Source organism: Lygodium microphyllum, chromosome 1, assembly GCF_053477565.2.
Source record: "Lygodium microphyllum isolate KBCC chromosome 1, Lygodium_microphyllum_v1.1.10, whole genome shotgun sequence".
In the NCBI taxonomy this organism is placed as follows: Eukaryota; Viridiplantae; Streptophyta; class Polypodiopsida; order Schizaeales; family Lygodiaceae; genus Lygodium; species Lygodium microphyllum.
Window position 1 is genome coordinate 90,144,634 of NC_141135.1, and position 24,363 is coordinate 90,168,996.

Genomic DNA, 24,363 nt, shown 5'->3' on the forward strand with positions numbered 1-24,363 from the left:
TCAAGTTCGGGGTTACAAGGCTTATGTGTTTTTGGTATTTCTTTCTCAATATTCAGAAATTCTGCGATTTTTCCTTCTTCGTATGCTGAAAATGCTTCAACAAACCTGTGTATGGGTAGAATAGCTTCCAACGAACAACTTTGCAGTTCGGAGTTTTTGCGCAGGAACAGCCCTTCTAGGAGTTTTGAGCACAAGTCAGTTCTGACTCTAGTTGACTAGTCTGACTTGCAGAGTTGCAGACTTAGGTGACTTGCAGAGTTGCAGAGTTACAGAGTTGCAGAACTTAGCCGACTTAGTGAACTTGCAGAACTTGATCACAGATGACTTGCAGAACTTGATCTCTAAGGTGCGGGACCTGGAGTTGTTGACTTGTAGAGTTGGGGAGCTTTGGGTAACTTAGTGGATTAAGAAGCTTTTAGCTTCTTAATCCACCGTCGATTTTAAGGACAAGAGTATGTCCTTGGCAGAATTTTCGCTGCCCAGAACAACCTCACGCCGTTTTGCAAACAATTGATTTGTTGAAGCTTTCTTAAGCTTCTAATCAAGCTTATTAAGTTTTAACTTTAAGCTTTGAAGCTTAATGAAAAGGGAGTTACTTTTTTTCTCTGTTTATCCACGATTGTGATGAAGGAGATGAATGAGTGGTCCTCCACCTGTACAGCCCGGTCCTTCGCAATCTAAAGAGACAAAAACAGGGGTTCTTGATCGCCAGAAGTCTGCTTGTATCGACGGTTCGCGATGAGATTGACCGTAGAGCCCGATCATTCCAGGAGCTCCGCCTTCGCACAAGATGGGTAGCGATTGGAAGCTCTTGATCTCAGCTCAGCTCTAATACTACTGGTGCGCAAATCGGTCATTGTATGCTCACGTAGTGAATCCCAGAAGGTCCCCAAGAACAATGAACTCTACTTTTTGCACAAGTTACAAGGTAAAAAGCATGAACGACAAGAGCAAGAGACCAATTGGGTTCAATCTCCCCCCATGCCTTGTGTGAGCGCTTCACAAAGCATGTATTTTATGTATATTCCATCTTCATGCTCAATAATAGCCCAATTTACAAAAATATATCAAGCTTTTAGCTTTTGAGTTTGCTTTTACAAAAATAGGAATAAAGCTAATGGACGGTGCCCAAAGAGTACGGCACGCCCAATACAATGTCCAAATAGAAATAACATATCCGTGCATATAGACACATACAAAATAATGATAAATAATCGATGCCTCAATAGACATAACAAAATATAGGCGTGGCGCCTATCAAAATATAATCCATAGGTCGAATACTCGCTAAACTCCAATGCTTTCCTCGGCCACTGCTGCTATCTCTACACATCAACTAAAGTATTCACAATCGTTAGTAAAATAATACAATTAAACCAACAAAAGTGAATACCTAGCAGTCTTCAGCTACATAAATAAATCAACTGGTTAGAAATAAATCCTAACCTTAATTTATTACGAGTGCGCACTCTAAACTCATAAACGTTTATTAATTTAATATGCATTTTGCAGAATCACCCGCTATGGAATCACCCATGTACACACTAAATTAATGAAACGCCCGAAAAGGGCAGGCGTCCCCATCAACTTCTCGCACAAAGAATCCACTTTGTGTATGAGCCCCGGTCATCAAAGTTTACGGAATCCACCGTGAAATATGCCTCCTGGCATCAAATGTTGACCCATGGATGCTCATGGTTTGGTTCTCTTTGCATTTCTTATGTGGCTTTTATCAATTGTTATTGGAGTAGTGTTTTTAAATATAATAAGGGGCTATATAATTATCCCCATCATCCATTATATATATATTTGATTGAGCTTTTAAATCATGTGCACATTGATAACTTGCGTGATGTATTTGCTTGTATCTCAAAGGGAGAGTTGAGATAATCATTATCACATGGCCAAGATTTATGCCCCAAAGAGAAACTTTACCATGGCTAAGCTCTACGTCAAGTGAAAACCTATTTAATCCAACAATTCAATCTCTATTTTTAAGAGATCTCAAAGAGAGAGGGTTGATATTTCAATGTGCATAAATATAAAACTAAACTTGATATGTTCGTTTTCTAAGGACCCAAAGGTTGAATTTATGATCATACAAATAAATATAAGCATTTTTATACATGTCTCTAGCAATAGGGATTCTAGATCAACTTCTTGATGCCATAACAATATAGATATGTAACGTAGATGGACCATCCAAAGTAGAGTTATGGGAGGTTGATGTATGCACATTGCAATCTGAGAACACATGCCTCAGACCCTATAATCTTTCCATATTGAGGTAATAGCATAAACATTTTACATTCTAAATCTCGCATACTTGTTAAATAAATCAAAATTCTAGATTATGATGGGCTACATAAGGCACGGGGGATTCACTAGTAGTAATAAGGAGACGTCACCTACGTGCAAGAAATATATGAAAATACCCCTTATCTACCCCCTATTTATGGGACCTTACCTTATAAAATGTACCTTTCTTCCCTTAAATAATCCCCCTCCCTTACACTCATGTGGTACCATACAGTAAACCCTGGTGGACCCCCCGGGACATAAGGTCAAAGTTGAGTCTTGAGCAACAAAACAATCTATTAGTTGTAGACCCATTGGTATCACTACCTTTGTGATCATGTCTTGGAGTTGACAAAATTTTTTGACATTATAGTATCAAGAACTTTGATAAAATAGTTTTTTCTTAAATGACATATATGATCATTTTACCTTTAAAATGTAACATATATAGTCTAGAGATTATTAGACTCGACTCATAATTTTGATCTCCATGATTGCACTGATTAAATTACTATTGTTTTAGTGGATCTACATAATTTAAAAAACTTATTGATTTAATTTTTTAAAATTTACATGACATAGTAAGCATTGGAGTCTTTTTCAATGGATCTTTGTGAAAAGGGCTTACTTTCTCAACTCGCTATCAAACACACATACTCAACTTAAAGGATATAACTTTTTGAATAGTTTATTACATAGTATCATTGATTTTATGAAAAAAATGCTAAAAAAACCTATTTTGTAATGCAATTGTGTGAAGAAAATGATAAATTCTTTGGCTATAAATGAGAAAGTGTCTTATCTCAATGTACATGCATGTAGTCATTATAAGATAAAATACCTTACATACATCCACATGAAAAAGTAAACAAAGTTTGATACTAAAACTCTAAACTATGACTTGACATAATACAAATTCCTCAACAAAATGATGGTTACTCCTAGTTGTAGAACAATTAGGCAATGCAAAGCTAATGCTCAATCACTTCTACTCAACATTGTAGAAGAGCTGTACAATGCCTTTAAAATCATTTGGCAAGCAAAGTCATATTATAATCACAAACAAGGATATTCTATTGATATTACTTCACATGGTAATCACCTACACGATGTTGTATCAATTTAGATAACATATATAGATGACTTCTTAAGGGATTACAAAAAGTGCATGATTATGAAGATGTTAATTTGAGCAAGAACCGCAAAATAGTTAGACTCTTCAATCACAAAGTACTTGACAACAAGGCCACATGAAAGTCTATCATGAGTTAGAAGTCAAAGGCCAAGATAGTCTACCATGAGCAAGTATTCATCAATACTTCTCTAAGTTGGCATAAGGAAGACTATGTGTACAAGGGTTACAAGAGATGGGTCAAAAATTTCTATAATCATACATTAGTAATGAATTTGATCTAGCATGTAGCTTCTAACATATCTCTTATGAATAATAAATATATCACATTAAATAAAATAATTTGTCAATTTTAAATCATCCATATGATTTTCTAATCCATATGAAACTTGAACTTGAGTCAAGATGTCAAAGTGTACCCTATTCTAAGGAGGCTTGGCAAGCTTTCATTGGGTTTCAGTGTGTACTCTATTTTAAGAAGGATTGACAAGAAATATGTCAAAGTATATTGACAAAAATCTAAGTACAAAGTTAAATTAATTTTCATGCCAATTTTGAAGTGAAAAATGATAACAAGATGATTGATAATCCATACAATTTGATTATCAATATTGACTCTTGAATTTGAGTCAAGATGTCAAGTGTACCAAATTCTAAGGGGTCTTGACATGAATAGATTAGAGTACAACGATAGAAATCTAAGCAAAATGTTAAAGTAATTTTCATGTTGAATGTTGAATTTCCATATGATTTGATTATCTATATTGAATCTTGAATTCTAGTCAAGATGTCAAAAGTGTACATGAATGACAACATGATATCCAAGAATATGAGTGAACCCTATTCTAAGGGGTCTTGACATGAATTAGGTTGATAAAGTACATTGATTTCTAAGTATCATCGAGTTTTAAGTGTGTAACTTGATAGAAATCCAAGTACAATATTAATGTATTTTTCATGTCAACATTGAAGTGGAATGGCAAAATTGGGGTAACAACATTGGGGTGCATCCTCTTGTGTTGAGAAGAGAGAGCATTGAGGTCAATTATTAAATTGCATCTTATAGTGTTGAGAAGAGAAACATTAAAATGCATCTTATATCAACATTGAGGTGCAGCCTCTAGTGTTAAGAAGAGAGAACATTGAGGTTACTCCTTTAGCCTGACAAGGCTTAGGGAATGGAATTTGAATTGCCATCTTAGAAAAGTATAATGAATGATATCTTGAATACCAAATATTTGTAAATTGAATAGATATCATTGAGATACTTGAAGACCATATGGCCAACACTGAAGTGCATCTTATATCAACATTGTGCTACATTGTATAACGTTGAGAAGGTACAACATTGAGGTGCATCTTATAGCAATCTTGATTATAGACAATTAATTAAGTTAAAAATGTAAATTTGAGGTCTTCAACATGACCTAATAGCTTGATCCCATGGTCAAGATAACATCATGCCTCTAGAATGATAAATCACAAAAGGTTTCCATATTGCACCAAAAGATTGACAAAGTTTCAAAAGTGGATTATAAAAGCTAAAAAGTGGACCAACTGTTAGAGTTTCCTTAGAAGAAATAACCTAACTAAAGAGAAATGGGTCATATTGGGAATGAGAAATTTCCCACTTTATCTAAAATTTCTTTGTCCATTAAATCACCCCCTTCTTTAGCGTGACTAGTTTCATGAGGAGCAATGGGGTTTCTTAGTAGGGCTCTTAGCTTCAGTGGATGTCATTTATGAAACTTCTTTACTTCTAGCATGTGCTTGGTAAAGATGGACAGCTCATTCCCATGTTCTCCCACTAGCATCATAGCTTTTTCAATGAGGAAGGTATTCAATCCTTTTGCGAGAGATTCTAGAATCAAGGATAGTCTTGACTTTGTACTCTAGGCAACCTCCTATTTCAATAGGTAGTGGTAGTTATAATTTCCTCCCCCTTATTGAGGATGTATGGCAAGGCTCCAAGACTAAGACATAGAATACTAGGTGAATTCTTATGGATTATGGTAACTAGAGATGATAAATGACTAGATTTACTTGGCTAATGATCTTGACAATCCAAGTCTTTGACAATCCATATTCTAAGAAGGGTGCAAAGAACATAAATCTTGACATAAAAGCCAAACTAGATCTCCGATGTTGTAAGTTGGATGTTGCATCCATTTTCAATCAACATTATCTTTACATCTTTCATGGGATTGTTGAATACATGACTTTAACTCCTTATGGATCTATCATAAGTGTTCAGCTAGATTCATAATTGTTGGATTTTATTTTGGGTAACCCATAAAATATCCATTTTAGGGTTTTTTTCATATTTGATAAGAATGGACTTGTCCTACTAGAGTTATGACTAGCATCGTTGTAGGCAAATTTATCCAAAGAAAGTAAATCCACCCAAATATCTTGATGGTAATTGATTCCACATCGAAGATATCATTCCAAGACTTGATTCAGTCTTTTTATTTGTCCATTATGTTGAGGGTAGTTGACCAAAGAGAGGTTGGTTTGGATGCCGAGGAGCTTGAGGAGTCTTCTCTAAGAACTTGATACAAATTGTAGTCATTAATTTAAAATAATGTCATCAATGGTAACTCATCTTAACAATAGATATGTTAAAGGAAAAGTTGGGATGTGCATTCACCACCAGTATAATTGTCTTGTGGTGCGTGGGGATAAAGTGTGTCATCTTGGTAAATCTATCAATCACCAAAAGAATGGAATTGCACCTTTGTGAAAAGGTAGATTGGTGATGAAGTCCATCGACACAAATGACCAAGGATGATTAGGAATAGGAAAGGGGTAGAGCAACGCATGAGATAAATCATGAGGGACTTTGGCTCTATTGCACATATCACATGTGGGTACAAATTGTTTCACTAACTTCCACATTTGAGACCACCAATACTCTCAAGAGATGATCTTTATTACTTTCTTGATCCAAAAATGCCTTGTAGTTGGAAGGTCATGTCTTGTTTTTTACTCTGGGTTTCAAGAGAATAGAATTCTCCGGGTCATGAATAGTATCTTCTTTTTTAGGTGCAAGATAGGAGAACTAAGACAATGTATCTAGTTTTCCTTATTAGTTTTTAGCAAGTAGTACAGAGCTTTGTACTTGTCGCTTCTTATTAGGACAACAATAAGCAATATGCCCAAGTCCTCCATAGCAAAAGCACAATCCAAGAGCATGTTATCATTGCTTCTTATGAGATAACAATGGATTGAATCAAGGTGAATCAATTTTCATAGGCTCAACATTGGTTTCCTTCTTCCCTTGGGAGGTCATTATTTTTATGGTATTGGGACTCAATGAAGCCCCATGGAAATATTCTTGGCATCTCTCAAGTAGGTGATTGTCTTGGCATCTCTCAAGTAGGTGATTGTCAGGTTCTATTACTTGAGAAATGAATTCACTTAACATATGCACCTTTGATTTTGTCATTAGTAGTAGATTCTTGCTATCATAATTCAAACCCCTAGAAAAATTGGCCAATCACATCATCCTCATCCTAAGTCAAATTGCATGTGGGTTTTCAAAATTAAGATGTTTAAACTAATGTTGGTCTAGATCTTTGTCATAGAATTCTCATTTTGGTCTCTACAACTCTAGCTCTATCACTATCTATAGAAGTGGCTAATAATTCTCAAATAGAGCTTTGAAATTATGAAGTACAGGAGATTCATTCTCAAGTAAATGCGCAAACCAAGCAAGGACTGTACATGAGAGGAGTGTGTTGATAAGTCCCACTTGAGAAGCATCATCACAATAACATTCAGGGTACATGTAGATAAATAACCACACTTGCTACAAAAAGCCTTTGAACTTGGATCTAGTTCCATCAAACTTTTTAGGTAGGCTAAACCTTCAATTCCTTCATATAGCTAGGTGTTGAGATGGCAAGCTCAACACGTGTGGACATTGATGATGGACAGCCTGGCTAGATGAGTCCGCACGTCTACACTTAGCACGTTGGTGGTCATTATGATACTCACATGGCCACTGACTTATCATTGTTACACCTACCTACAGCTGGCAAAGATATAATGCAAGTCGATTAGTGTAATTGGTTATGCACTATTTGACTTAGAAGGCCACTTTCCTTTATGTTGTATATTATCCATACTTTGTGTATATTGTATAGTGTGTGGAAGAAGAAGAAAAATCAGCAAGAAAACGTTTTGGTCTCCACCTCTCTTATTGTGTTCTTGAGTGAGATTTCTCTTGTGTACACAGTGTGTGTTTGGCGCAGCAGCTCAAGCAAATCCCCCCATCACTCAATTCTTGACACTAGGAAGGTGGCTACAAGATGTCAAAGGACCTTTTTGATATAGGCTTATCTCTAAGAGTTCTTGGTATTCAGATAAGCCCAAATCTTAGGGTCTCTCCACTTGTAATCAAGTATTACTCTTAAGAAGTTCTTTAGTTTATCCTTGAATATATTTGTAAGGTGGTGGTGACACTTTCCATCACTGTATTCCCATAACAACTAGGCATGATCAAAGTATGGAGCCTTGCCAAATAGTTATGAGGGCAACAAGAACGTGGCAAGGATAAGGATTGTTGCCTCACAGATTACAAGGAATAAACTTGAAAAAGAAGAAGGAAAATAGCATGATTCTTTATTCAAAGATAAGATTTTTTCAATAATATACTTCTTAATGAATCACTAACATAAGTGATGATATAAGAAATGTTGATGTAAGCATTGATGCAAGCATTCTTCTAGAGCCTTTTAAATATTATCTAGAACCTTCTTAGGATCTACTAGAACTTTCTTAAATCTTTCAAAAGTCTCCATAATACTAGGCTTCTTGATATCCATGATAGGAGATAGAATATAATAATCAAGTAGAGGGAAAAACTTGAAAAACCATAAAAGTCTTTAACCTGGCAATTTTTTGTGAGAAAATTTTGGCTAAATGCTTATTAATATAAAAGTTTTACATGATATCACTTATGCTTCATGGATCTATTGACTTGAGAGCATCTGGAAGATGATGAGGTGGTATAATTGTATATAGCTAAGTGATCTTTACACCCCATTTGGATCATTGTGCACCATACATCATGCACCATGCACCTTACCATTGCCAACCTCACACTATGTACCATCCTTCCACATGATCACATCATTTGGATCACCATCATCTTGATTTCCATTGATAACACCTCTCACTATCTATATCACCATCTAGCATTTAGATCACCATCTAGACCAAGATTTTCCATCCAGATTACCATCTAGATTAGCAGCCACTATCCGAAAGGAGAGTATACCATTTGCCATCTAGATCACCATTTGAATTATCATTTGTATCACCAATATTAGATTTCCACCTAGCTATCCTTGAGTATCACCATCTACAATTTGGATTTCCATTCCAATCACTATCCACATCACTATTTAGCATGTGGATCACCATCTACCATAATCTCACCATCTGTAATCTAGATCACTATATTTGAATCATCTACTTCATCTCGAATGAAAGCATCCAAAAGTAAAGTGTCTAGATGAGGAATCATCCTAAAAAGAAAGCTGAGTTGCTAAAAGGGAGGGGTTGCATTTTGGAGGCCACCTACACTTTTAACTTTATGCCCATTATCATCTTCTAACCTCCATGTCCATCACATTGACATAGCCAACCCTTGCTTGCCATCCTACAACTCATTGTTACCTCCTTCCTTCATCATCACCATTGGACGTCTCCTTCATTGTCTACATCCTTGGTTTGCCACCACCATTTAGATCTCCCAACCCTCATCAGCTTCTAGCTCATCATTGCCAACTAGCAACAATTTCTCTAGTGTCCTCTATTACCCTCCATTTGTGGCCTCATTTGGCCGTCTTTAGGTGCCAACACCTACATTATAGCCAACCATTATCCAGACACTCCATTACCTATCTAAAGAAGTGAAAAAGACGAACAAGAAGAAGAAGAAGAAGAAGAGAGTTAAAGGATGAAGAGAAGAATATAGATACAAAGTCTTCCAAGATGTAGGCCACAAATCCATAAATGCCAGATTTAGATGGACACGAGCATATTAGCCATGATCTCTTGAATTCTCACCATTTTGTATAGCCTTTGACACCATGCAAGGATCCTCACCATGTTGATTTCTTCAATTTAGCCTAACCAAGAATCTAATCTATGATCACAAGAGTAGCTCTTAAATCAAATAAAGGAAGATAGATGGAGATAAGACTCATCAATATGTAGTTTAGAGGAGTATCGATGAGCTCCAAAGCTCTTATAAATTTTGGTAGTTGCTTCACCTCATCACTCTATGGTTCTTGATCCCCACAAGTAAAGAAAAAAAGCTACTCTCCTCATCTCAATAGATACTAGAGATTAAGGCACCCACTTTCCACAAGTTCCATCTACATATGTAGGAGATGGCACAGAGAATGTAGCATAGAGTAGTGAGGAGTAGGAAGATAAGCCATAGTCTAGTTTCTCTACCACTCGAATCTTTTTTTTTTGTTGGATTTTTTGCTTCAAATATGGAATAGAATTTCTAACATGTGAGGAGGGCCACTTACTCCTAGAATATAATGGTTGGACACTCTGTTTCATGTAAACTTAAGGTTTTTGACCCATAGGGTGTGTCTAGATTTAATTCCACTAACTCACACGTGGATGGTGCCTTTCTAAACATGAAAATTTAAATTATAACTTGCATGGGAGTGAGCCTAGTGCTCTAAAATAACATTACAATGAACATTTGGGGGTCTTGGATATTAAATGTAACATTTTCAAATTATTTTGAAGTGCTAAATGCCTTTGCGTTATTTTTAGCTTTTTGCAAGTTGAAGTGATTTTTTACTTTAGCCTTCAATTTTCATCGGTTCACACTTCCATGGTGCTTGCTTGAATAGTTAGAAGTTGAGTGGAATAATGGTAGCCTAGAGGATTTTTGGTGATGAGATTGGGGTTTGAGCTCAATAGTCCTTCATCTCTACATGTTGCATACTAAAAGTTGTGCTCCTAAGGCGTTGGTGTCTAATTGTAAAGGGTAGGTGGGTCGGTGTGCAATTGACAATTTGTCTAAGCCAAGGCTTCCTAGGCATGTCCCACACTTGAGGATCCAATTGGTATGAGGTTATTGCTGTGGTGCTATATAGTGGAATTTAGAGGGGCATCCCTAGAGTACATGTCTATCACTTTCTTAGGTCATTGGTGTAGTGCTATACAATGGAATCTAGAGGGACATGCCTATCAATTACTTGCATTACTTTGCCCTTGAGGACCTTGAATGATACATGTGGTAGAAAGGGCTAAGGGTTAAAGATGGAGCTAGCATATCAAAATCACTAGGTAGACCAACTTGAGGACCTCATGTAAAATATTACACGACGCAGCAAACAGAATCTGAGAAAGAGATAGAGAGTACACAACAAATAAGAGGAGAATCAGTAAATTCTTTAACTCCAAACAACTGATACAAAGATGGCTCTGTCCACCCGTGCGCTTCCACTCTGTGAAGCTTAGATGGTAATCTAGACAGAAGATAGGTGAAGAGCTTAAGGCTAGCTGGAACAACAACTCTAACTGGGTGAAAGATGAGTGATCGATGGATGTGAAGGAGTTTAGCTTTTATAGCCCGTGAAGGTCGTTAGGTTGGCCTCCACTAGTCGGCCAGGGAATATTCCATGGAATATTCCCTTTACCATGGGGCCGGGGGCGCTGCCCCCGGACCCCCGCTCCCTTACACTGCAACTCAATGCAATGCGCCTCGAGTTGCTACCAGCTTAACCACTCCGTCTAACCCAAAGATTAGACCCACAACGGTCACCTTTTTGCCATCCGATCACATAGACCTCATCTGATATACAAGTCAGGACTCAACCAATGTACGGGCTCACATTTGGCTTCTCCTCATAATGGGGGCCTTACAACCATGGATCATTGGTAGCACCTAATGAGGGTGGGGCATTGATAATATCTAATACCCCCCCTCAATGTCCATCCATAGGTGAACTATCTCCTCGGGCCGAGTCTCTGAAGATGAACTTGAAGCAGATCCTTCGTAAGTGCTTTGGTGAAGATATCTACTCCATTCTCCTCTGTTGGACAATAGACCAGTTCCACTATCCCATCCTCCATCAAATCACGCACATAGTGATACTGGATCTCTATATGTTTGGTGCGTGCATGAAACACTTGATTTTTGGCAATGGAAATGCAACTCTAATTGTCACATCTCAGCACAGTTGGTTCTTCATCCTGCACTCCCATATGCCATAGAATCCTTCTCAACCATACGGCTTCACATGCAGCAAAACAAGCTGCCTTGTACTCTGCTTCGGTAGAAGACAATGCCACTGTTGGCTGCTTCTTACTAATCCAAGAGAAAATTCCTGAACCCAAAGAGAAACAATAACCAGAAACTGACTTCCTGGAATCAATGTCTCCTGCCCAATCTGAGTCACAGTTCCCCACAAGAGAAGTTTCGAAACTGTATGTGATACCATAGTCAAGATTTTTCTTCAAGTATTTGAGCACCCGCATCCCAGCCTTCCAATGACTCTCATGAGGTTTGTTTGAGAACCTACTCAAAACACCAACAGCAAAACTGATATCTGGTCTGGTGTTACACAAGTAGATCAGGCTGCTGACCAACCTCCTATACCTCCCAATGTCTGCTAGTGCTGATGTATCCTCGACGGATAACTTTGCATTCACCTCCATAGGTGTAGCTATCTCTGTTGAGATATCGAGCTCCACTCGTGATACGCCAGGGTGACTGTTGTGTATTTATGTCACCGACTTGTCAGTTGCAGACGCGGTTGGTACACCGCCCATGAATAATAGCTACATGATAGCTATCCTTATCTACTCTAGTTCGTGGCTCAGTTAGTATGCCACCTTAGTTAGTTGAGTTTGGTTTGAGACCCATATATAGGGTTCTTCTATTTCTTTGTACTTGAGTTCTTTTGGCTTACACAACTAAGAAGAGAAAAATTGTTTTCAGCCTCCACCCTTGTGTGACTTCCCCCATTGTGCAAGCAAGAAAGCTTCAAGCGAGACTCCTTCCTTCTCTCCCACAATCTTGACATGGTATCAGAGCCTTGTTCGTGGTAAGGAGCTCAAGAAAGCAAGCCAAGCTCGCGGTGTTCTGGTAAGAGGAGCAGTGTTGCTTTCATTTTCTGTTTTGGGAGCAGATCTCTGCAGGTAGCACAGCCGGAAATTGCAAGAGTGCATTGTCTCAGGTTGAGACGCCCTTCGCGGTGAAGCAAGAGGGCAGTATATGCTGCGGGTAAGAGCTTTAGCTCTTGGCGACCCTGTTTTTTGATTTGAGGCCATTTCGGGGCCTGTTTTGGAGGCGGAAGTTTTCTGCACGCACTCAGGAAAAAGCCCTGTTTTATGCTGTGCGACCACTGTTCTACAGGTCGGTGAAAAGTTACCACAGATATTGCATCGTATGCTCGTGTGCAGAGGCATTGGGAGTTACAGAATCATCCTTGGTTCCTGTATATGCAAAATCGTCACTAGGAAGTGACTGTGTGATTAAATACCACTTTTGTCAGTTTTGCAGATTTGCCCTTGTGAGGCTGAAGCTGTGTTCTCTGTAGTGACATAATTTTTTGCAAGATTCTATAATGGCGGTTGATTCTCTTTCACAGATTGTAACTGAAAAGCTTGACAAGAACAACTTCCAAGCATGGAAGTTTAGAATGACGAATTTCCTTATGGGAAAAGGATATTGGGAATTTGTTGTAGGAAATGAAGAAGAACCAGTTCTTCCTGATGTTCCCAATCAACAGCAAATGTAGGCATTCAAAGCATGGCATGAGAGAGCCAGGAAAGTTATGTACTGGCTGTCTATCAGTATTTCAGACTCTATGATTGTGCATATTCAGGATGCAAGTACGCCAAAGGAGGCATGGGATACTTTGTCAAAAATGTACAGCACAAATACTCAAGCTAGGAAAATGCAGCTCAAGCAAGAGTTGCATAATGTGCAAAGAGAAAATATGAGCATCAACGACTACCACATGAAGGTGAAGAAGATTGCAGATGCACTTGCTTCCATTGGGTCACCAGTGGAAGATGATGATTTAGTTTCTGTGACCTTGAATGGTCTAGGAAAGGATTATGCACAGTTTCGGACATCCATTTCAGTTCGTGAAAGATTTCCTGATTTTGAGGAGTTGATTGCTCTTCTAATTTCTAAGGAGCAGAGAAATGGTGGTGCATCTTCTTCAGGAGGAACTTCAAAAGAAGCTGTCTTCTACTCAAATGCTGGAAGAGGTAGAGGCAGAGGTAGGGGAGGCCGATTTGGAGGCCATGGTAGAAATCAGAATATGCAGCAAACTCAAGAAAACCAGTCCTATGGAGGAGGACATGGTAACTCTAGAGGTAGGGGGAGCCAAAGACGTCGTGGTGGATGGCAAAGAGGCCAAAATGCAAACAGTAATGTTGAATGCTACTATTGTGGTAAAATGGGTCATATGGCTAAAGACTGCTATAAAAAGCAGAATGACATCATGAATGGAAAACTGCAACAAGGGAATTATGCATCTTCTAGTAGACAGGGTGATGACAGAAATGAGCATTTGTTCATGGTGCAGCACATGAACAATTCTGTGACAAGTGCAGAAGAAACCAATGATGTATGGTATGTTGACTCAGGTGCATCAAACCACATGACAGGTCATGCAGAATGGATGGAGGATGCAAGGAAAATGGAAAAACCAGGATTTGTGGAGACTGGTGATGATACTGCACATCCGATTGTGCAGATTGGAAAAATTCCTTTGTCTATGCAAGATGGGAAAAAGAAATACCTGTCCGATGTATTTCATGTCCCGAATATCACCAAGAATCTGGTTTCTGTTGGTCAAATGGTTGAACAGGGCTTGCAGGTTAGATTTAATCCTCATGGATGCTTTGTTGAGGATATGAAAAATAAAGGTCGCTTGATAGCAAAAGGAAAGAAGAAGGGCAGAATGTTTACATTGGATGCAGACATGCCTGAATTGAGTGCAGCAATGTTTGCACATGGGACCGGTGTAGTTGCAGATATTGATATCTGGCATAAACGCATTGGTCATGTTAATGTACAGCGACTTAAATCAATGCAGGCCCAAAACATTGTTGCAGGATTGCCTAAATTCAAGGTTGCAGAAATGCATAAGGTATGTGAAGCCTGTCAGTTTGGAAAACAGGCAAGGAAACCATTTCCTAGACATGTTCAAGAGAGTAAGAAGCCATTGAAATTAATCCACTCTGATGTGTGGACTACTAAAGCTGCATCTCTTGGAGGCTGTCATTATTTTGTCAGTTTTATTGATGACTATAGCAGAAAAGTTTGGGTGTATTTTATGAAGAAGAAAAGTGAAGTGTTTGGGCATTTCAAAACTCTTAAAGCTATGGTTGAAAAAGAAACAGGTCTGCAAATAAAATGCCTAAGGTCAGATGGAGGGGGAGAGTACCTCTCAAATGAGTTTGCAAAGTTCTTGCAGGAGCATGGCATAAAGCAACAATATTCATGCAGTTATACCCCACAACAAAATGGAATTGCAGAAAGGAAAAACAGGCATATTGGAGAGGTATCTCGTGCTATGCTCAATGAAAAAGACTTGCTAGATTTTTATTGGGCTGAAGTAGTTGCTACAGCAGTCTATATAATGAACAGGACTCCCACTGCAGCAATACATGGGATGACTCCAGAGGAGAGGTATACTGGTAGGAAACCAGATATTTCTCATTTGAAAATTTTTGGTTGCATTGCCTATGTACATGTGCCAGATGAGTTGAGATCCAAAAGCTGAGAAGTGCATCTTTATTGGTTACTCTCTGCAACAAAAAGGGTATAGATGCTATAACCCTTCTACTCGTAAGTTTACAGTGAGCAGAGATGTTGTTTTTTATGAGATGAGTAGCTGGTATAAACCAGTAAATGTGATTGATGATGTAGATGCACAAAATGGTAATGCTGCACAGAATTCACAGCAGCAGTCACAAAATATTAGTGGACCTGGAGCATCCTCTAGCAGTGGTTCACATTCTTCGCCATGGACAGGCAAATTGAGATCAAGAGAATCTTCTCAAAGTAATGCAGATAGTGGTATGCAGGTATCACGAAAAGGAAAAGAGAAGGTTGATCAGCCCATGTTTGATGTGAATGCAGGTCACTCTTATGTGGATGGTGAATCCAGTGGCTCAGAACAGAGCATTGATGATGAGTTGGGTATCCCCTCTATTGTTACACCTAGAGTAAGGAAGACCAGGGATGTTTTGAGAGCACCTGGGAGTGAACCTACTTTGCGCAGGTCTACGAGAGCTAGGTATCCTGTGGATAGGCTGAAATATGATGGATTTACAGCCATTCACTATGCATATATGGTTAAAGTGATACAAGAACTAGAACCCACTTCTTTTGAGCAAGCCATGGGAAAAGAAAAATGGGAGAAAGCCATGGATGAAGAAATGGATGCCTTGGAAGCAAATGCTACATGGGAGTTAGTACCTTTGCCTAAAGGTAAGAATGCAATTGGCTGTAAGTGGGTTTATAAGGTGAAGCACAATGTAGATGGTTCTCTGAACAGATACAAGGCAAGATTAGTAGTCAAGGGGTATGCACAAACATATGGCATTGACTATGAAGAAACATTCAGTCCGGTTGCAAGGATGGCAACCGTAAGAGCAGCCATTGCTATGGCTGCATCAAAGGGATGGTCTTTACATCAGATGGATGTAAAGAATGCCTTCTTGCATGGTGATTTGCAAGAAGAGGTCTATATGGAGCAACCACCAGGTTATGTGCATGCTGTTCATCCTGAGTTTGTTTGCAGGTTGAAGAAAGCTTTGTATGGCTTGAAGCAAGCACCTAGAGCATGGTCTGACAAGATAGGACAGTATCTTGTCACTATTGGCTTTCAGATTTCCAAGGCAGATTTCTCACTTTATGTGAGAAAAACAGATAAAGGTATTATGGTACTTGTCATTTATGTTGATGATTTGATTATGACAGGTGACAGTGATGAAGATATCCTTCATGTGAAAATGCTATTGAAGCAGAAGTTTGAGATGAAGGATTTGGGAGAGCTGCGTTATTTCTTGGGCATTGAGGTGATTAGATCACCAAGTGGGATACAACTCTTGCAGAGGCAGTATGGATTGGACATGCTGTCCAAATATGGGATGACAGGCTGTAAGCCTATTTCAGTTCCTTTGGAGCAGAATGTGAAGCTGAGCACAGATGCAGGTGAGCTTCTAGAAGACCCTACTATGTACAGACGCATAGTAGGAAGTTTGATTTATATGACTATTACCAGGCCAGATTTGAGCTATGCTGTTGGATTGGTAAGTCAGTTTATGCAGGCTCCAAGGAAACCACATTTGGATGCGGCTAGACGCATACTCAGGTATGTGAAGTCCACATTGCAGTATGGACTATTTTATGAGACTGGGGTTCAGACACAGTTGCATGGATACACTGATGCTGATTGGGCTGGTAGTATTCCTGATAGACGATCTACCAGTGGATATGTGTTCTCTTTTGGGAGTGCTGCAGTCACTTGGAGCAGCAAGAAACAGCCTACAGTTGCCTTGTCGAGCACAGAGGCTGAGTACAGGGGTGCAGCAATGGCTGCATGTGAGGTAGCTTGGTTGCATAAGCTACTTTATGATATGCATCAGTCTACACATGGACCAGTTGTCATTTATTGTGACAACATGAGTAGTATACACTTGGCAAATAACCCAGTCTATCATGCTAGAACAAAGCACATTGAGGTGCATTATCACTATGTGCGAGAGAGGGTTTTACTAGGTCTTATTGATCTAGTTTATGTCAGCACAGAGGATCAGGTAGCTGACATATTCACAAAGGCATTGGGCGCAGAGAAGCTGCGCAAGTTCAGAGACCTGCTTGGTGTGCAGGAATTGGGATTGAGCTCGAGGGGGAGTGTTGAGATATCGAGCTCCACTCGTGATACGCCAGGGTGACCGTTGTGTATTTATGTCACCGACTTGTCAGTTGCAGACACGGTTGGTACACTGCCCATGAATAATAGCTACATGATAGCTATCCTTATCTACTCTAGTTCGTGGCTCAGTTAGTATGCCACCTTAGTTAGTTGAGTTTGGTTTGAGACCCATATATAGGGTTCTTCTATTTCTTTGTACTTGAGTTCTTTTGGCTTACACAACTAAGAAGAGAAAAACTGTTTTCAGCCTCCACCCTTGTGTGTCTTCCCCCATTGTGCAAGCAAGAAAGCTTCAAGCGAGACTCCTTCCTTCTCTCCCACAATCTTGACAATCTCCTTGCACTCAGTCATGCCAAATGCCTTCAAGATCTCCCATACATACTTCTTCTGAGAGATGAAGATCTTTCCTGGCTCCTGCCAGACTTCAATCCCCAAACAATAGTGCAGCAAGCCCAAGTCTGTCATTTCAAACTCAGATTTCAAAGCCTTTCGAGTTTGGTTGATCATATCTTCATAGTCACCTGTAATAAGAAGGTCGTCCACATATAGGACAATCACTACAGACTTTTTACCATCCCTGTAAACATACAAGTTAGCATCTGAGGCACATCTTTTGAAGTTTAGGTTTAAAAAGAACTTATCTATCCGGCTGGTACCATGCTCTGGGGGCTTGTTTCAGCCCATATAATGCCTTCTTCAGCTTACACACTTTGTTCTCAGAATGGGGGTCCTCAAACCCTGGTGGCTGAGCCATGTACACCTCCTCCTTGAGGTCACCATTTAAGAACGCTGACTTAACATCCATTTGGTACACTGGCCACTTCTTGTGGGCAGCCACTGCAAGTACCGTGCAAATAGTGGTCATTCTGGCAGTTGGGGCAAATGACTCTTGAAAATCAAACCCTTCAACTTGTGAAAATCCTTGGGCAACTAGTCTAGCTTTGTACTTTTCTAAGGTACCATCAGCCTTGTACTTTACCTTCCAGATCCACTTGGTGCCAATAACCTTCCGCTTTGCTGGTCGATCCACTAGCTCCCAAGTGTCATTCTTCATTATGCTGTCATACTTCGCCTGCATAGCAGCCTTCCATGATGGATCTACAAGTGCCTCTTCTAAGTCAGTTGGCTCCTTTACTTCTCTCATAATCTCAACCATCAAGGCCATATTGACTATGTGAGCAGAAGCCCTCCTTTGCTCCTCTATTCTCTGAGACCTCCTTGGTCCGTCTGCCTTCTCCTCAATAGATGCAGGCATAGGATTATTGTGGTCATAAAGCTGCTTCACCCAGCGCGGCAATGGCTTTTCCGGTGGGGTGATGTTAGGTTGGTGAACTTTTTCCTCATCATCTGAAGATGATGCTTCCTCCTCCTTAAGGATAGGGATAGCTCTCGGGACAGGTTCATAGTGGACTACTTCTTCGCTTGATGATAAAGTGGAAGAACTTGCCTTCTCCTCCTCCACTGTATGCGGCTTCTCCCTGAAAACCATATCACGGCTCGCAATGATCTTCTTTGCCTCTTGGTCATATAATTTGTAAGCCTTCTGCTCATCACTATAACCCAAGAAGATACATTTTCTTTTTTTTGGTTGTAACTTGTTTCTCTTCTCATCTGGAACATGTGCATAACATTCACATCCAAAAATTCTGAAATGTGAGACAGATGGTTTCTTACCAGTGTAAGCCTCATGAGGTGTTTTTCCCTTGAGAGCCTTTGTGTAGCTCCGATTTAGAATGTAGACTACAATATTAACAGCTTCAGCCCAAAAATGGTTAGGCAATCCCTTGCCCTTTAGCATGCATCTTGCCATCTCCACAATGGTGCAATTCCTGCATTCCACAACACCGTTCTACTGAGGTGTGTAGGGCGTCGTCAATTGACGCTTGATCCCTTTGCTCTTGCAAAAGCCTTCAAACTCCTTTGAGTTGAACTCACCACCACCATCTGTTCTAAATTTCTTCACACTTTTCCCTGTTTCATTCTCAACAAGTTTTAGCCATTCTTTAAACTTACCAAAAGCTTGAGCCTTATCACGAAGGAAGTACACCCACATCTTCCTACTGTAGTCGTCGACAATCAACATAAAATAAGAAGATCCTCCCAAGTCCTATGTAGGCATCTTACCACACAAGTCAGCATGCACCAACTCTAGAGGAGCCTATGCTCTATTCTTGCTTTCTTGTGGAAATGCCTTTCTCTGTTGCTTGCCCATCATACAAGCTTCACATGGTTCCTTCAATTCAGTTATTGTAGGTAGGTGAGCAACCATACCTTGCTTTTGCATCTCCTTCAATACTGCAAATCCGATGTGTCCAAACCTTTCATGCCAAAGCTTACTTGTGCCCACTCCAGCAGTGGCTATAAGAGCACTTAGCTCATACAAGTTGTTCCTTCTTTCTCCTTTGCCAACAATTATGCTAGCACTATCAATAATTTCTGCACCTGTCTTCTTGAACCTCACTTCATGACCAAGATGAGTTATGGCAACAAACTGATAAGAGATTTCTCCTAATTTCGAGAAAATACAACACATTTGAAAGCTTTTTGACTTCACCATTTGCAGCAACAAAAGAAATAGTACCTGTGCCCGCAGCAGGGCATTTAGCATCATTTCCAACCGCCACAGTGATGGATTCTTGTAGAGGCTGCACTATCCAACACCCATGAGTCAGTGGTAAATTCTTCTTGTTGGTCATGTGATGGGAGGCCCCACTATCCAACACCCATGAGTCAGTGGTAAATTCTTCTTGCGCCGAGGAGCACACTTCCTCAATGGTTGCCATGAATAATTCCAACTTTGCTTCAGTCGTATTGGCTGTTTCTTTCCCTTTACTTTTAAGGGTACCATTCTTTTCATTTGCCTTCTTGACATGACAATCTGCAATTGCATGTGCTTTCTTCTTGCAGTAGAAGCACTCTCCTTGAAACTTCTTCTTGCCGCCCTTCTTCTTTTTGTCACCATCATTTTTGGTGGAGGAAACACCTTTGCCTTTTGCATTGGCAGAGAATGCAGCATCTCCATTGTTGCTTCCTTCTCGGGCTTTCAGCCTCAACTCCTCCTCCATTAATAATGCCCAAAACTCCTCAAAAGTCAAAGCTTGAGGTCTCACCTGAGTATTAAGGGCAGTTACTAGTCCATCAAACTTTTGTGGAAAAATCCGAAGACACCTCCGAGCTAGCTCTTTGCTAGTATTTTGTATCCCAGTGCCAGCCATCTGGTCGCGTAGATTCTTAATTTGAGTTATGAATGCTTCAACCGTCTCTCCTTCAGCAAACTTCTCCGCTGCTAGTTGATTCTCCAAGTTTTGAATCCTTGTTTGGTTTCGTGTTTCATACTGACTCCTTAGTACATTCCAAGCCTCTGACACTTTGGTTGTATATTGAATCAAAGTCAAAACACTGTGAGAACAACTTGTAACTAAGGCACACAATGCATCTGCATTCCTTCGTTTCCAAGCTCGTAGAAGATTTGCATTCGGAGGAATCATCACACTAGGATTTGATGGGTCGGGGGTAGGCTGTGGTTCTGCGTCAGTCCCCAGCACAGTCTCTAGAAGCTCATAAGAATCAAGCATAGTTGTAATTTTGAACTTCCATAAGGTGTAGTTTGTACCATCTAACTTGCCTTCGCTGAAGGTTGGTGGATGAATCCTCAGTGTTTGAATAGCCGGTACAGCAACACCACCTCCTGCACCGCTTCCTGATGCGCCAGAACCGCTTCCGGAAGTCGACATAGTTTCTCTTTGCTATTGAAGCCTTTGCCTCTTGCACACTCTCCGATCTCTAGAGCGCCCTAGGCTCTGATACCATGTAAAATATTACACAGCGCAGCGAACTGAATCTGAGAAAGAGATAAAGAGTACACAACAGATAAGAGGAGAATCAGTAAATTCTTTAACTCCAAACAACTGATACAAAGATGGCTCTGTCCACCCGTGCGCTTCCACTGTGTGAAGCTTAGATGGCGATCTAGACAGAAGATAGGTGAAGAGCTTAAGGCTAGCTGGAACAACAACTCTGACTGGGTGAAAGATGAGTGATCGATGGCTGTGAAGGGGTTTAGCTTTTATAGCCCGTGAAGGTCGTTAGGTCGGCCTGCTGACCGCCGACCTACCATATGAGCCTCCACTAGTCGGCCATGGAATATTCCCTTTACCATCGGGCCGGAGGCGCTGCCCCTGGACCCCCGCCAGGGGGGCCACTGGCCCCCATGGGACCCCCCCAGCCAGAGGCCCCTTTTAACTCCCTTACACCGCAACTCGATGCAATGCGCCTCGAGTTGCTACCAGCTTAACCACTTCGTCTAACCCAAAGATCGGTCACCTTTTTGCCATCCGGTCACATAGACCTCATCTGATATACAAGTCAGGACTCAACTAATGTCCGGGCTCACATTTTGTTTCTCCTCATAATGGGGGCCTTACAACCATGGATCATTGGTAGCACCTAATGAGGGTGGGGCATTGATCATATCTAACACCTCAATGTATAGTGCTTGAGCTTGCTCCTAAACTTTGACAGGAGATTTTGATCTCCTTTTTAAAATTATATATTATTTAAATACTAGTTTATAAGTAGTCTCAAAGAGTGTTCTGTGCATCCTTTGCTTATGAGGTAACTATTCATGGTTAGTGTAGTTGCTAATGTAGTTGTAATTAAGAATGGGTGGTCACAAATTTTTAATTGATTCTCATTCATGTACTCCAATTGCTTAAGGTAATATACTAGCTATATCATGTCACAAAGAATCAATCTAATTATTGGGCAATTCTCCCTTCCTACCTATACATTAAAAAAATAGGGGGTGGATCAGTTATTTCAAGTACATTAAAAAAATAGGGAGATAAGAACTTCTTCTTCTAGTTCTCTTTACTGGTTGAGTGAGGTGGTGAGCAAACATAGATGATTGTAAGCAACAATGAACATAGGGACTTGAAAGTCAGTGAGCTTTGTCACTTAGCTCTTCAAGGTGGGAAAAATGCACCACTCTAAAAACTTGAGACTATCTTTATATTTTAGTACAGTGGCATTGAAGATTGAGAGGGAATTTAAAGATTTGTGCCTCTTTGTATCATAATGTAAATGCCTCGAAGGATAGGCAAGGCAAATACAATTTCTTCTTTCTAATATAAAAGTACCATAGTAAGTGATCCAAGCCGCCTATTTGGTGCTCAAAATGTTTCTCCATCGCTTAGATTTTCCTCCATAGACAAACTTATTCATGTACTCCAATGGCTTAAGGTAATATACTAGCTATATGATGGCACAAAGAATCAATCTAATTATTGGGTAATTCTCCCTTTGTGCCTATACATTAAAAAAATAAGGGGTGGATCAGTTCTTCCAAGTACATAAAAAAAGTAGGGAGATAAGAATTTCTTCTTCTAGTTCTCTTTATTGGTTGAGTGGGGTGGTGAGCAAACATAGATGATTGTAAGCAACAATGAACATAGGGACTTGAAAGTTAGTGAACTTTGTCACTTAGCTCTTCAAGTTGGGAAAAATGCACCACTCTAAAAACTTGAGACTATCTTTATCTTTTAGTACATTGGCATTGAAGATGAGAGGGAATTTAAAGATTTGTGCCTCTTTGTATCATAATGTAAATGCCTTGAAGGATAGGCAAGGCAAATACAATTTCTTCTTTCTAATATAAAGATTTGTGCCTCTTTGTATCATAATGTAAATGCCTTGAAGGATAGGCAAGGCAAATACAATTTCTTCTTTCTAATATAAAAGTACCATAGAAAGTGATCCAAGCCTCCAATTTGGTGCTCAAAATGTGTCTCCACCGCTTAGATTTTCCTCCATAGACAAACTTGTTCATGTACTCCAATTGCTTAAGGTAATATACTAGCTATATGATGTCACAAAGAATCAATCTAATGATTGGGTAATTCTCCCTTCCTACCTATACATTAAAAAAATAGGGGGTGGATCAGTTCTTCCAAGTACATTAAAAAAAATAGGGAGATAAGAACTTCTTCTTCTAGTTCTCTTTACTGGTTGAGTGGGGTGGTGAGAAAACATAGATGATTGTAAGCAAAAATGAACATAGGGACTAATTGAAAGTCACTGAACTTTGTCACTTAGCTCTTCAAGGTGGAAAAAATGCACCACTCTAAAAACTTGAGACTATCTTTATCTTTTAGTACATTGGCATTGAAGATGAGAGGGAATTTAAAGATTTGTGCCTCTTTGTATCATAATATAAATGCCTTGAAGGATAGGCAAGGCAAATACAATTTCTTCTTTCTAATATAAAAGTACCATAGAAAGTGATCCAAGCCTCCTACTTGGTGCTCAAAATGTTTCTCCACCACTTAGATTTTCCTCCATAAACAAACTTATTCATGTACTCCAATTGCTTAAGGTAATATACTAGCGATATGATGTCACAAAGAATCAATCTAGTTATTGGGTAATTCTCCCTTCCTATCTATACATTAAAAAAATAAGGGGTGGATCAGTTCTTCGAAGTACATAAGAAAAATAGGGAGATAAGAACTTCTTCTTCTAGTTCTCTTTACTGGTTGAGTGGGGTGGTGAGAAAACATAGATGATTGTAAGCAACAATGAACATAGGGACAAATTGAAAGTCATTGAACTTTGTCACTTAGCTCTTCAAGGTGGAAAAAATGCACCACTCTAAAAACTTGAGACTATCTTTATCTTTTAGTACATTGGCATTGAAGATGAGAGAGAATTTAAAGATTTGTGCCTCTTTGTATCATAATATAAATGCCTCGAAGGATATGCAAGGCAAATACAATTTCTTCTTTCTAATATAAAAGTACCATAGAAAGTGATCCAAGCCTCCTATTTGGTGCTCAAAATGTTTCTCCACCACTTAGATTTTCCTCCATAGAAAAAGTTACGTACTTCAAAAACTTTTTTGGCCTGGTATCCTTCAACCCTGGGTCTTGTGGTTTTTGATCAAGCCACTTCTTCTCCAATGATGCATCTATTTCTATGACTTGTTTCAAA